The 13,553-nt window shown below is 39.5% G+C and overlaps 1 protein-coding gene across 5 annotated transcripts in view; it reads right to left on the minus strand.

The window, feature by feature from the left end:
* VGLL4 (vestigial like family member 4) overlaps positions 1 to 13,553 on the minus strand; it is a 155,327-nt gene that overhangs the window by 69,544 nt on the left and 72,230 nt on the right. The gene's annotated exons all lie outside the window — the stretch shown is intronic.

The raw sequence follows: 13,553 nt of genomic DNA on the forward strand, positions 1-13,553 counted from the left end.
AAAATAAAAAAAATAAAATAAAAAAAAATAAAAGATAAGACCTGGGAAAGGCAGGAACTTGAAGTTTTGTTTCCTCATGACACGTAAAATCTAGCATCACTGGAGATTTCATAACCTTAACAAGGCAGTAATAAGTATTTTAAGGTGCCATGCATATTTCCCAGGCTGTACTCCAAACACCACAGTGATAGCTATGAGCTGTGATTATCCCACCTCTTTAATGGGAATAGAAGACTCATTCCACAGAAAATCACTTACAGACAAACTAAGTGGCATGCCCATCCTCCATAAAGTGAAGTGAAAAACAGGTTGCTAGAAGGTCATACACAGCCACTGCACTGTGTGACATACACATCAGTGAGCAAAGTGGAACACAATAAAGACAAAGCCAGAGATTGTCGGTCTACCCAGTCTAACAATCAAATTATCTCAGCCCTCTAACACAAGAGCTCTATGATCTCAAATCATCACACATTTACTTAGTGCCCACCATGGTCACAAACAATGAGAAGTGCTACTGGCAGAGGCTACACCAAAGATGGTGTTCTCCATACCCTCAAGTAACTTACACTTTAGATGTGATGATTTCCTATCTAGATGGCAGTGAAAGTGAATTTAAAAGTTTTTGTTAAACGTGCAATTGAGTCTTGTCTTTTTCAAAGCAGTCATTCTAGAATGACATGAACCTACTTATTCCAAAGAAAACTATCACTGATTAAAAGGTATTTTCCAACTCCACTTGTGGAACTGGCTTTAGAATAACAGAAAAAAACTAGCTCATCATTTTATAGGCATACCTACAAAGAACTGTGCCTGGCAAACAGTACTCCACAAGTGTCTAATATACATGTAACATATCATATGGAATACTTAGATGTATATACACATGTGTACACAGTGTATATACAATCACTAGCCACCATATAAAATATTCAAAAGAATGTACCTCAGACCTTGAAGGCAACTTCTAAAAAAACCAACAACGTTCTGAGAATGAGATCACCACAACGTTAGGTTAAACGTGTAATTTTCCAAGGTAATTATTTTGAAGACAAGTTTGAACACCTTACTTATTCAGATGTATAAGTTGTTACATTTGTTTGCTTTTAATGTCACACTCTATTTACATTAAAGATAACAAAATACAAGGTGATATAATTGCCAAATGAATATTACAGGCTATAAACCCTACAGAAATTCACAAGAGGGGGATATAAACATCATCATACATGAAAGAGGAGGAGGCATCTCGTTAGGCATTGAGGATTTAAAAGGTTACACACAGTACAATTCCCGCCTATAAAAAGTTTCAGATAAGGTTTCACAGAGGGAGGCTGAGCAACACCCTGAAGGGTATATAGAATTCACATAGCTGGAAAGAAGCAGGAAAGGCATTCCAAAGTGGGGGGAAATTAAAAGAACCTACTGGAGGGAATGGCAGGCAAACCAGAAGAGAAATCCAACTGGAGCTAGGAGAGCTTAATCCCTGAGCTTTATTTTAACAGGCCAGTGGTTGGATGAATCATTACCAAATACAAAATAAAGCAAAGCAACACTACGCTAAAGGAAAGTGTTCCCAAAAAAGAGTCCTCTGTGCCACGTTGGTGTTTGTTCATATCCCTCAATCTGGCTGCCTGCTGGTTTCCATGGCTTGGATTTACCCATTTGGAAAAACAACCCCTCCTTTGACAATACCAAAATCACTACCTCTGCCTGAAATTAGACAAGGAACACACAGATTCCAGGCTCTTAGACGATCAACCCATCAAAAGTAAAGAATACGCCTTTTTGCACAAAATACCAAACAGCAGTGTCATAACAAGTATTCCAACAAGTAATGAATGCACTTCAAGTAAACAATGAAAAACACTTTAATATTGTCCATAGACATCCAGCATGGCTAAAATTTATAAGACCAGCTACACCAAGTATTGGTGAAGATGTATAGTTCCTGGAAACCTTTACAACACTGGTAGGAGAATAAGATGGTACAACCACTTTGGAAAACAGATGAATTTCCAAAAGAAAGTTAAATATACCAATGACCCAGCAGTTCCACACATATGTATCCAAGACAAAGGAGTGCATTTGTCCACAAAAAGGCTTGTACGAAAATGTTCAGAGATTGTACCACAAAGTGAATGAACTGAACAGCTAGACCCCTAAAAATGGTTAAGATAATAAATTTTGGTGTATCTATATTTTACCACAAAAAAATGTTTGGAGCAATTTTATTCATAATAGTTAAAAACTGGAAACAACACAGATGTCTGTCAACCTTAGAACAGATAGGCAGACTGTGACATACTCCTACAATGGACTATAGCACAATGATAACACAAAAGAAGAAACTACTGACCCATACAACATGGAGGAATCTCAAAAATACGTTGAGCACAAAAAGTTGGAATCAAATTATTCTATTTATGTGAAGCTCAAGAGTAGACAAAACTAATCTATGACTTTAGAAGTCACAATAGTGGTTATCTTTGGGGGATGTGTATGGCTTATCCAAGGAAGCATGAAGGACACTCTCGCGGTGATGGAAATGTTCTATATTGATCTGGGCTGTTCGTATAAAAGGTATAAACACGGGAGGAGAAATCATTATAGGCCATGTCCTGAAGATTTCACCATCATCAATTATGCCTCAATAAAAACAAAGGAAGAAAAAAAAATCCAACAGGTGGAACACCCCAGTAGTCCATTATCTATATGAAGTCCAAGGTTTGCATTATCTAGTCCTCCCCAAATACTCTTATCACAAAATAAGAGCTCACAGTAAAAACTCCCCGTGGGGTGTTGTAGGGTCTATTCTATTCGGGGCAATAACTTTAAAGGTCTGACCAGAGTAATTTAAGAAGAACATACAATTGATTTCTTGAGTCTTTTTAAAACTCACCGATTTTTTTTCTTTTTTCTTTTTTTTAGAAGAGGGAGGGTGGGAAGGGGCAGAGAGAAAGGGAGAGAGAGAATCTCTAGCAGGCTCCACGCTCAGCATGATGCGGGGCTCGATCTCGTGACCCTGAGGTCATGACCTAAATCAAGGGTCAGATGCTTAATCAACGGAGCCACCCAGGTGCCCCAAAATTCACTGACTTTTTTTATTCTAAACATATTCTATTCTTCTTAGGACCCAAACAAATCATTTGACCTTTTTTTTTAAAAAAAAAAGAAAAAGGTGATAATACTACAATAAATGTTAGTTCCCAATATAAAAGCCAGGTATAATGGAGTGAGGCAGTCTGACTCTCTGACCATAGTTAAAAAGACAAGTAAAAGATCCGACTTCTAATATTCCAAAGGAAATTTTCTAAAAGTTTCCTTGATATACTTTAAATCCTTCACAACACCATGAGGGAAATAAATCACCCACTCAAATCTCTACGTTGAAGCTTAAAAATAAAAGCAGTCACTTTTTAAGTATGGATACAACTATTCTAAACAGTAAATCAGCTAACAAACATCAACCTGTCAATACTGACACTTCATAATCCGTAATTATCTTCTTTATTTATGTATCCGTTTGTGGTCCATCTCCCCCGCTAGAATGCAGGCTCCAAAAATTCAGGGATATTGCTGGGGGTTTTTGTTAACAGCTATATCCCCAGCACATAAACCAGACCCTGGCACACGATAGGTATTAACTATTTTCCCATAAACATTCAGTTTTTTAATAGACCATCCAGAGTGCAAGACCAGAAAACAAGAAGAATAGGGGCAATTATTTACAACCAACTAGTCCACTTCCAATGTTTCTCTACAGAAAGAGCCTTAAACAGTTTTCTTTCTTTCTTTCTTCCCCTCTCCTTTGTCAGCTGCCATTCCTTCCTCTAAGAAGGACATTCTAAGAGTTAACAAACTCTCTTGTGTTACCAAATAACTGACTATCCCTGGGTTATCACACAATTTCAAGGTTTCTCTGTTCAACAAAAAGAAGTGGAGCAGATACCATGATGCTTGGTGCTAAGAACAAAGAGATCAAAGACAGAGTCCTAGCCCTCCCAGAGCTTATAGAAAGGCAGACAGAGGAGTACATAACACAATGAGATAAATTCTCTAACAAAAGCATGCATGGCATGCCATGAAAATACAAACACAACACCTAATTCAGCTAAAAAGGCAGGGGTGAAGAGGGTCACCTTCAAGAAGAAGTCTCTGCACTTGAGGGACTAATAGAAGTCAAGAGAAAGAGCGGGGGATTTCAGAGAGAAGCAATGGTTCATGCAAAGGAAATACAGCTGACCCTTGAACAACATGGGTTTGTTGTTCAAGGGCCACTTGCAGGCACTTTTCTTCCAGTAAATACGGTACAGTACCATAAATGTACTCCCTCTTCCTTACGATTTTCTTATTAACATTTGCTTTTCTCTAGCTGACTTTATTGTGAGAATACAGTATACAATGCACAGAACATACAAAATATACACGAATCACTCTTTTTGTTATATTACTGGAAGGCTTTCAGTCAACAGTAAGCTATTAATAGTTAAGTTTGGGGGAAGTCAGAAGTTATATGCATGTTTTCAAGTGCATGGGGAGGGGGTGTACAGGCACCCCCTAAACCTCATGTCGTCCGAGGATCAACTTTGGTTTGATGTATCTGGACTACAGGGTGTGGGCGAAGGAATAACGAAAGATATGGCTGGAACAGTAAATAAGAGCTAGAACGCTGGTAATATTATGGATTAAGGCTTAGAAGGGAACAAGATTAGAGGCAGGGGTCAGTTATTTTAGGAATAAAGAAGAAAACTGATGGAGACCTAAGAGAAGAGTTTCTAAAACCTCTTCAATTTCTCATTCTGTTCTTTGCTCCCGCTGACCATTCTTGCCCAGAGCTTCACTTACTCTCTATCCCAAACTAGTATCACCAGCAATGGCCTCTTGTCTGAGCTCTAGACCCATATATCCAATCCTATAACATTTAGCTCTTCTTTGAAATTTCAAAGACCCTTCAAACTCGACATATCCAAAACTAAACTCAAGATCTCACCCCAGAACCCAGTCTTCTCCCTGTGTTTCCTGTCTCTGCAAATGAGAGCACCCTCCACTCACCTAGACAAGCTAGAAACCTAGGAGGCACTCTCTGTGTCTTCTCTGTCTTCTCCCCTATCCCCTACTCCAGTCTCTCACCATGTCCAGTCTTCTCTCTAAATATTTCTTAGATCATCTACTCCTTTTTCCATGACCACCACCGCAATTTGGATTACCACCATCTCTTGCCTAAACCATTGCAGCACGTTCACATTCTCTCCTGTTTCTACATTCTCTTCTTCTTCCCTTCCAATCTGTTCTCAAGTTGCAACCACTGTTTGTTGTGAATGTTTATCAGCCTACCTCACTCTTTCATACTCTCCTACCAACACCAGGAGCTCCATAAAGCCCTGTCAATGTTGCTCACCATATGCTCACCAGCGCCCATTCCCGATGGAGTGCATACTCAAAAAGTATTTGAGCCAAGGGATATAAGAAGTTTAAGATTTTGGAAGGAGTCAACACCAAATAGTAGTAGGAGATTCAACTAGCTAAGGACTAAAAAGTGTCCACTGAACCTGCCACTAGGGTATCACTTAGTGGCTTCGTCCAGAACACCTTCAAGTGGAGCTGTGGAAGCAGAAATGAGATGAAATGAGATGACCATGAATTGAGGACAGACTGAGCAGAAGGGAAGTAGAAACAAGTTGACCACATTCTTCCAAAAACTTGGATGTCAAAGAAAAGAGTCTAACAGCTGCAGCAGGGGTGGGGGCAGAGGCGTGGGTAAGATTTAGGGATGCATTTGGTTTTGTTGTAAAGTTGGGAAAGACTTGTGTGCATAAGCACTTGATGAAAAGAAAGAACCAGGAGAGGAAGAGGGGGAAATCAGAAGTGGATCATAGATAAGTCCCTGAGGCCAGAAGGGCTGGGATCCATGACACCAATAAAAGAATCAGCCTTTCGCTGAGCCTAAGGGAAGAAGACGAAGGATGGAGGTGGATTCAGAAGAGTCTGCAGATGGAAAAGCAAGAAGATGTGGTGGTCCTTCTATTTTCTCCTTAAAGGATACACAAGGATTCTTCCAGTTCTGTAAGAAGGTCCTCTCCCACTCTGTGTTGGACAAAATATAGAACCAAGTACAGTGTGTGTGTGTATTACACTTATTGCTGGACACCAAGATCAATGTCTGAGGTCTGCTCTTGGTTCTAGATCTCTACTCCTCCTCCCTACCAACATCAGCCATCTTTTACTGGTATAAAGCCTCTCAGAGAAAGAGGGCTCCCATCGTGGTCTCCAGAAACCAGTGGTAATCGTTCCCAATTTTGAATTTAGTAGAACGGGGCTAGAAAACTTCTTATAGGTTTTATCCAGAGAATGACTACTATTTTCCATCTCTTTTGCCCTCCGCTCAATAGAACTTAGAGCCTGGCACAGCTGCTACCGCATATTCCTTTAAGAAAGCTACTCAAAGCCCTCTCATGGGTGATTTTAAGCACTGGCAAAGAGGTCATAACTTTTCAGCAGGGAAATAAAACAAGAGTTCTTTGTGGGGTCAGCCAACAGTTTATCAGTTGCTCATCAGAAAAAAATAATCATGTAAAAGCACAGTAAGAATGGGAGAAAATGGGTACCAGAAAGAGCTGCTGACATTAAAATAAAATTTTAAAGTAATCCCTTGCCACTGTAATAGTGCTGCCACATAATGGAAGACGTGTGCTTATTTTCTAAGTGGGAAAAATGTCCAGAAATTTGCACTCATCACTCCCACAACTGTTATCAGGGAAGAAGCATAGGCTCACTCTGTCCAGCTGGATTTGGGGTAGTGTAAACAACTTTGCTAAATTGCTTGGCAGAATGCATCTGCAACAAATCATTAAATTCTGGAATTCACTCTATTAAAATCGAATCACTAGCCAAGAACAATTAACAGGCAACTATTTTCATGCAAAACAGATATAAAATAAAAATCAAGAGCAATACATATGGATGATTCTTTTTCATTCATAATTTTAGATGGTACATAATGCATACTATTGTTTCAAATCTTTGTTGCCCTCGGACAGCCATCTCTCTACAATGTAGAGTATTGTTTGAATACTGGAACAACTTACGCTTTTTCTGTGTATCTAAAAGTCCCTGGATTAACATCCAAAGAAATCTGGCACTGTAACAAAGTTGACTTGTAACAAGTCTCAGCCTTTAAGCAAATTGCTTATTAATGCAGAACGAAAGTCGTTGTTCAGATCCTAATTAAGCTATGTACCTCCTCGAGCGTCCCCCACTTTGCACTCTCCAAAACTGCAGAATTTCTCAAACATACAATTTCCCATTACAGCATGGATGGCTCTTAACAGGTGAGGAAGGCCGTGAACAAAACGCTGGCTGAAAAAAAGTTCGGACCAAAGCATCACCAGCTATGTTTAGTAGACAGTGAGCAGCAACTGAATGAGAAAGGATGCTGGGGCGTCCACATATATTCCTCAGCCAAGATTCCCCACACTTGAAGATAAGTTGGCTTCATACAGAAAAGACGAGGACATCTCCACTATAAAAAAACCGCATAAGCAAGACACAAAAGAAGACATAGAAAATTTCAATTATATAGGGCTAAAAAAAAAAAAAGGAAAGAAAGAAAGAAAGAAAGAAAGAAAGAAAGAAAGAAAGAAAGAAAAGAAAAAGAAAAAACAGACAAAATTAAATTAATCTGTTTAGAATTGCACACAGAGGTAGTAAAGATATGAAGAATAGACATGTTATAATTGTGATGACCTCTTGGGGCGAGGAGGGATTTGACAAGGAGAAAATACTTGAAGGAAGCGATTTATTATTTCCTGACCTGGTGGTGATTATAAGGTTGTTCATTTTTAAATCACACATGTTTTATGCATGTTTATGTACATATGACATATTTCATAATAAAAAATGTTGAGAGAGAGAGGGACGACCCAGACTTAATACATTCCAGCAAAGTACACACATTCCATATTCGTTTAAGAGAATGGATACTGGGTGAGAAAAGGACGGGACTGAGTTTTCTGTGATCACTTACTAAATATATTTCAGTTTGTTATGTTTACAGGCTTCTTTGTAAACAAGTAAAATACTAAGAGTTCAGAAAGATCATATAAATTAGCAACAAATTAAAGATAACTTTAAGAACAGATTTTCTACTTTAGGGTAAATAAACCTTCTTTCAACTAGTAGTAATTCACATTGGTAGGATTTAAACACATTCTGAATATGATACCCTGAAACTGTAACAATCTATTCTTTAGAAAAAGGGGAAAAAGTGCAGAAATGAAGGCAAGATAACAAAGCAAACTGATGAAAATAATTCCTTAGAACTTAGCAGAAAATGTAACATTTAGGAAGGCAAAGAGACAACAAATGGGGAAAGCAAAATCATTTTCAGACTCTGCTTTTAAAATTAAGCGTCCACGGTTGAGGTTTCTTTGGCGGGGGGTGGGGGGGGTGGGTGGTGACTGATATATGAGTTCATTAAGAAAGAAAAGAGGGATTGGGCGCCTGGCTGGCTCAGTCGGTGGAGCACGCCGCTCTTGATCTTGGGGTGATGAGTTCAAGCCCCACCTTGGGTGTAGAGATTACTTAAAAATAAAATCTTAAAAAAAAAAAAAAATCATGAGGAAGAGGGACTATTTTGTAGGACAAACTGCTGCTGTTGATGAGCCAGGCTAGAGAATACTTCCAATGAGCTCAATATGCAATACAGAGCTACCACTTAATATAAACAGTCATTGAACCAATGTTCAGATATGGAGATAAAACAGAGCCAGAAACAATCCCTGGTGACACTGGTTTTACATATTTGTATACATGCAGAAGTGCTAAGTCTGGATCTAATTTCTTCAGACAAAACCAAGTTTGCTGCAACATCCTCACAATTGGACGGAACGAGGCTATATTGAGAGGTTTTGAATCTTCTTACATGCTGCGGGGGAATTTTTTGTATCTTATGGAGCATTTAAAAAAATCTTTACAGCAACAAATCCCAACACCCTAGGAATAGGCCATGCAAACAATAGGGAAGGGAAGGAGGAAGGAAGGAAGAGAAATCTGCCTTCCAAAACAAAGCCATGTGTAGGCTCCAAGAGATAAACAGCCAAGTAAAATAATCCTTCCAGAGGAGGGTAGAGAAACAAGGGTGGGGAGCTGGAAGGAAGGAGGATATAATCACACCTTCCCTTCACAAACTGTAATTAGAAGAAATACAAACTGGGCAGATCTCTTGCAGAAGATCTCTTGGGCTCACCTGGGCATGTTTTACTAATCAAGCTCCTCTCAACCTACCCCCCCTTCCCTCCCCTCCCCNCTCTTCCCCTCTCCCCCCATCCCGTCCCCTTCACCTCTCTCTCCTGTCCCTCTCCCACCCTCTCCCCCTCTCCCTCCTCACTCCTGACCCTCTCCTGCAAATAAAATGCTAAAGTAAAATGAATTTCCACAGCAAAATAGTTGCAGATGTTCTGCTTCAGAATACACCCCTGGATCAAGAGCTGGTCACTTGATATGCAGGGCTGGGGAACAGAGGCGGGTTCAAATGGCTCTGCTCTGTGGCCTTTTCACCTTAATAGCACCCAACGCTCTAAGTTTCCTGATGCCTCTGAACTCATTAGACAAAGAACACTGAACTGCTGCTGGTAAGACTGGAAGAAAACAAAAGAAATCCGTCACCCAACCTTGCTTGTCGTAACTCTGGCAGAGTCTCCCTCAACAACTCATGTGCATTTTCCTTTCAATTCCAGAAAATTAATTTAAGTGTAGCCTGTGATGAAATAAGTGATAATTATGTTCTAAAACAATGAGCTGCTCAAAATGTGAGTAACTTAGGATACTCTCTTCTTCAGCTTTCAGATGATCACAATATGCAATTTATTCTTACTTTCTCCCAATATAAATCGCACTATTAAATTAAAAGGGGAGAATTCTTCTACCAAATTACACACTAATGGCTCTTAACCCATAATTAAAGTATCACTAACAGCAGCTTAAAGCCCCGGCCAACCATGAGCACATTTATTAGGACCTATGTTTTCAGCACCACGTAATTATGTAAATATAACCGTCAGCCATCTTGAGAAAAATCAATGGTCTAACCAGTTCTCTGCTCCCTTGGGAAAACACTCTTTGTGAACTGGCATTACACAGGGCCTCCTCCTCTGCACAATCAGAAAAGAAGTAAAGCAAACCTAAATGCCGGAGCAGCAAGAACAAATTCCAACAAGGCTGGTCACCTAGAGTCCTCATTATTCTCTTTCCTGACATCACAACAGCCTGGGAACCTAGACCAGCAACTGGGTTCAGAGCAATGAGGACTCTAGGACAGGCTCACTGTGCACTGTAATCTAAGATGTCACCCCCGTGCTGGGAGGGTCCCCAAGACCGAGCATAGTCCCTATGATCGAAGAGCTAATAATTAAGGAAACAAGACATAAAATGATTGTGGAGAGGCAGTAATGCTACAGAAAAATCAGAGCCTAATCAAAACCACTGAGGCCTCACAATTCCCTTCTGCTACAAACTTTCTGAATAAACCTGAACAGAAAATTTACCTCTCTGGGCCTCGGTTTCCCTGGCAAAAAAAAAAAAAAAAGTCAAATGTCGAAGATATATCTAAGGCCCTGTACACCTCTGCAATAATTAGATAATTAGAGAATACAAGATATATATAATGAAGTACTAAATTATACAGTAGTGACTACACTACCACTGGAGAGATTCCATGGTTTTTTTTGGGGGGTGGGGGTTGTTTTTTTTGAGTCACACTTCCTGGGAGCCAAATCAGGCAGCATGCCAGGACTCCAGGATACAGTGGTGACCAGGACAGAACGTCCTGCCTTCAGGAGACTTTTTGTCTACTACTGGAGTATTCTCAGGAGTTCACAGGGAAAAAAATGAAGGCTGAGGTTGGCCTATGACCTTCTCATGGAGATAGAGGCAAAACTGGGGTTCAAGTGGGTATAAATTGAACATTCAGTAGGGTCATGAATGATTAGCTGGTTACCTGTTGAGGGTTGTGGTAACAAACCATAAGGTTTTTGAACAGACTCATTAACCCAAGCAGAGTTCTGCTAATTTGCTCATTACCAATGAAGGTAATCGGTTTCCAGAAATTAGCCAAACTGAGATTCTTCCTGCCCTTTGCCAATCTTCTCCTTCTCCTACCCAATAGGTCCCACCCCAAACCTATTTGCAGTTATTTTTTTTCCTTTATTTTCTTTTTCAGTTATGCTTACAGACTATTATAGTGAAAGGCGCCAGACAGCAGTCACCAAGCAGAGTCCATATATGAGCCATTTAGAGTCACTCGAAATGTAGGACTTTAGGAAGGCCTTGCATGCTAAGAGATAATTGGCTAAAAAAGATCTATTCTTTTGCCAAGGCTGAAGAATGACAGTGCAGGCACATAGTTTATTTTGCAGAGTAGAGGTGTGAACAATACAACTAGGGAATATGGTATAACTAACCTGGAGAATAAGAATAACCATCAACATCTTAATTGTTAAAACTAAAACTTCAGAAAATTAAATTGTCCCTTATTCTTAAGAGATATAAAACCTGCTTGAGGCGTGCCTGGGTGGCTCAGTCATTAAGGGGCTGCTTTCAGCTCAGGTCACGCAGCCTCCCTGCTGGGGAGTCCGCTTCTCCCTCTCCTTCTGCCTCTCCTCCTGCCTCATGCTCTCTCTCCCTCTCTCTCTCTGTCAAATAAATAAATAAAAATCTTTAAAAAAGAATAAAAATAAATTAAACCCGCTTCTGCCCTAAGTGAAATCAAATGCTGCCTACCAACTGTACATTCCATTTTCCAAATAACTTCCCTGGAATGCTGGTGAGCTGCTATGTTTCATATGAATACTTCCAAAGTATTGGATTTAAAGGAATAGTAATGCTTCCAACTTTTCTTACCAAAAAAAATTCCCATCTGAGATTTATGCCCATCCTCACAACACCCTTTTGAGTTCAGAGCAGATGTGTGCAGTGTTTATACTAAGAAAACCACCAGGGCATAAACAACCCACTAAAAACACTACTCAAGTTTTGCTGTGCTTTTCTTCATTTCCTGTGTATTTATTTTGGTGTTAAAATAATGTTAACTTTCATAGTAAGGAAAAGAGCAGCAGATGTTTAAACCAAACAGACTGCAGCAAATCATCCTACAGATCTACTCAACTTTCAAAATCAAAGTTTCTTCCTTCCAAATAAAGAGGGAGACTGCAAGCAGACTACTCTTGAGTATCTTACAGACTACAGTACAACAAATCAACCTGAACGAGCTTTCCATAAGCTTTTCCTCACCCCCCCAACTGGAGACATAAAAAATTAATGTGGTATCAATTTCCTTCCAATCCGTCTATTCCTCTTAGGCTGATCATTACGATTTTGTTTTGTTTTGAAAATATCATATTACACAATGACAAAGACAAGCCAACAGATATTGCCTTAAAAGTCTGTGATTTCTTGATCACTGAAAAAAGAAGTTTTTAAAACTGCAGTACGTTAATTTCACAAGAAACAAGCCCAGTCACTTGCTGCTTCCACCATTCTGAAGAAGTCTGCCTTTTAAAGAGTGACTTCAGAAGCAAGATGATACTTAAAGCAGCAGATTCAAAGAAAGCCATCCACCATAATTCTCATTAGTGGAACAAGCAGCAGTTAAAAATATACACCTTTTTTTAAAAAAAATCTTAAGTATGAGATCCTTATCCAGAGTTAAATAAAAAACAGTATGAATGAGATTTAATTTCCTTGAAGGGGAAAGGGTAAGTTTTCAATTGATTAGGCAACAGGCCCGAAATTTTAGATGAAAAACATAAGTTTCTTCAATGTTTTCTTTTTCAAAAGAAATGTTCAGTTCACTATTAAGAGAAAACATGGAAACTGTTCCTACTGAATCAGAAAGGAGATGTCTCCTCCTCAATTTGTATGTGGTTACAACAAAAAACACTCCTCCTGCCAAGCTGAATTCCCCCGGAGATGCCTGTCCGGCCACTCAAACCCAGGCCATTACCACTTTTTCAAATCGCACGTAGATAATGTTCCAACAGATTAAGAAATCGCTTTTTCTCTTCTTACTACTAACAGAGTTTGAAACACTACAAGGCAGCGGGGAAACACCTCATGGTGTAGCAGGAGGTAATAAACAGGTACGAATTCAGAGTAGGNGTTCCAACAGATTAAGAAATCGCTTTTTCTCTTCTTACTACTAACAGAGTTTGAAACACTACAAGGCAGCGGGGAAACACCTCATGGTGTAGCAGGAGGTAATAAACAGTAAGAATTCAGAGTAGGTTTCTTTCTTTCTTTCTTTCTCTTTCTTTCTTTCAATTTAGCTTTCTGGCTGATGTGTTGTGCAATCACTTCCACAAGGGACCGGAGTGTGGAGGGAACATCCTTCAATGTCAGAACTCTCTCAGAGCTGTACAGGAAATGGGAAATCAGACAAAGAGCCAGCCTGTGCTTTGTGACATGGGTGCCCTTCCAGTCCCCCAAACTGAATAGAAAAATTCTTCATTGTTTGGGACAATCATTCCTGAAAACAAAAACTCACTGTAACTTCCTAT

The sequence above is a fragment of the Ailuropoda melanoleuca genome, chromosome 4 (genome assembly GCF_002007445.2).
Source record: "Ailuropoda melanoleuca isolate Jingjing chromosome 4, ASM200744v2, whole genome shotgun sequence".
Classification (NCBI taxonomy): Eukaryota; Metazoa; Chordata; class Mammalia; order Carnivora; family Ursidae; genus Ailuropoda; species Ailuropoda melanoleuca.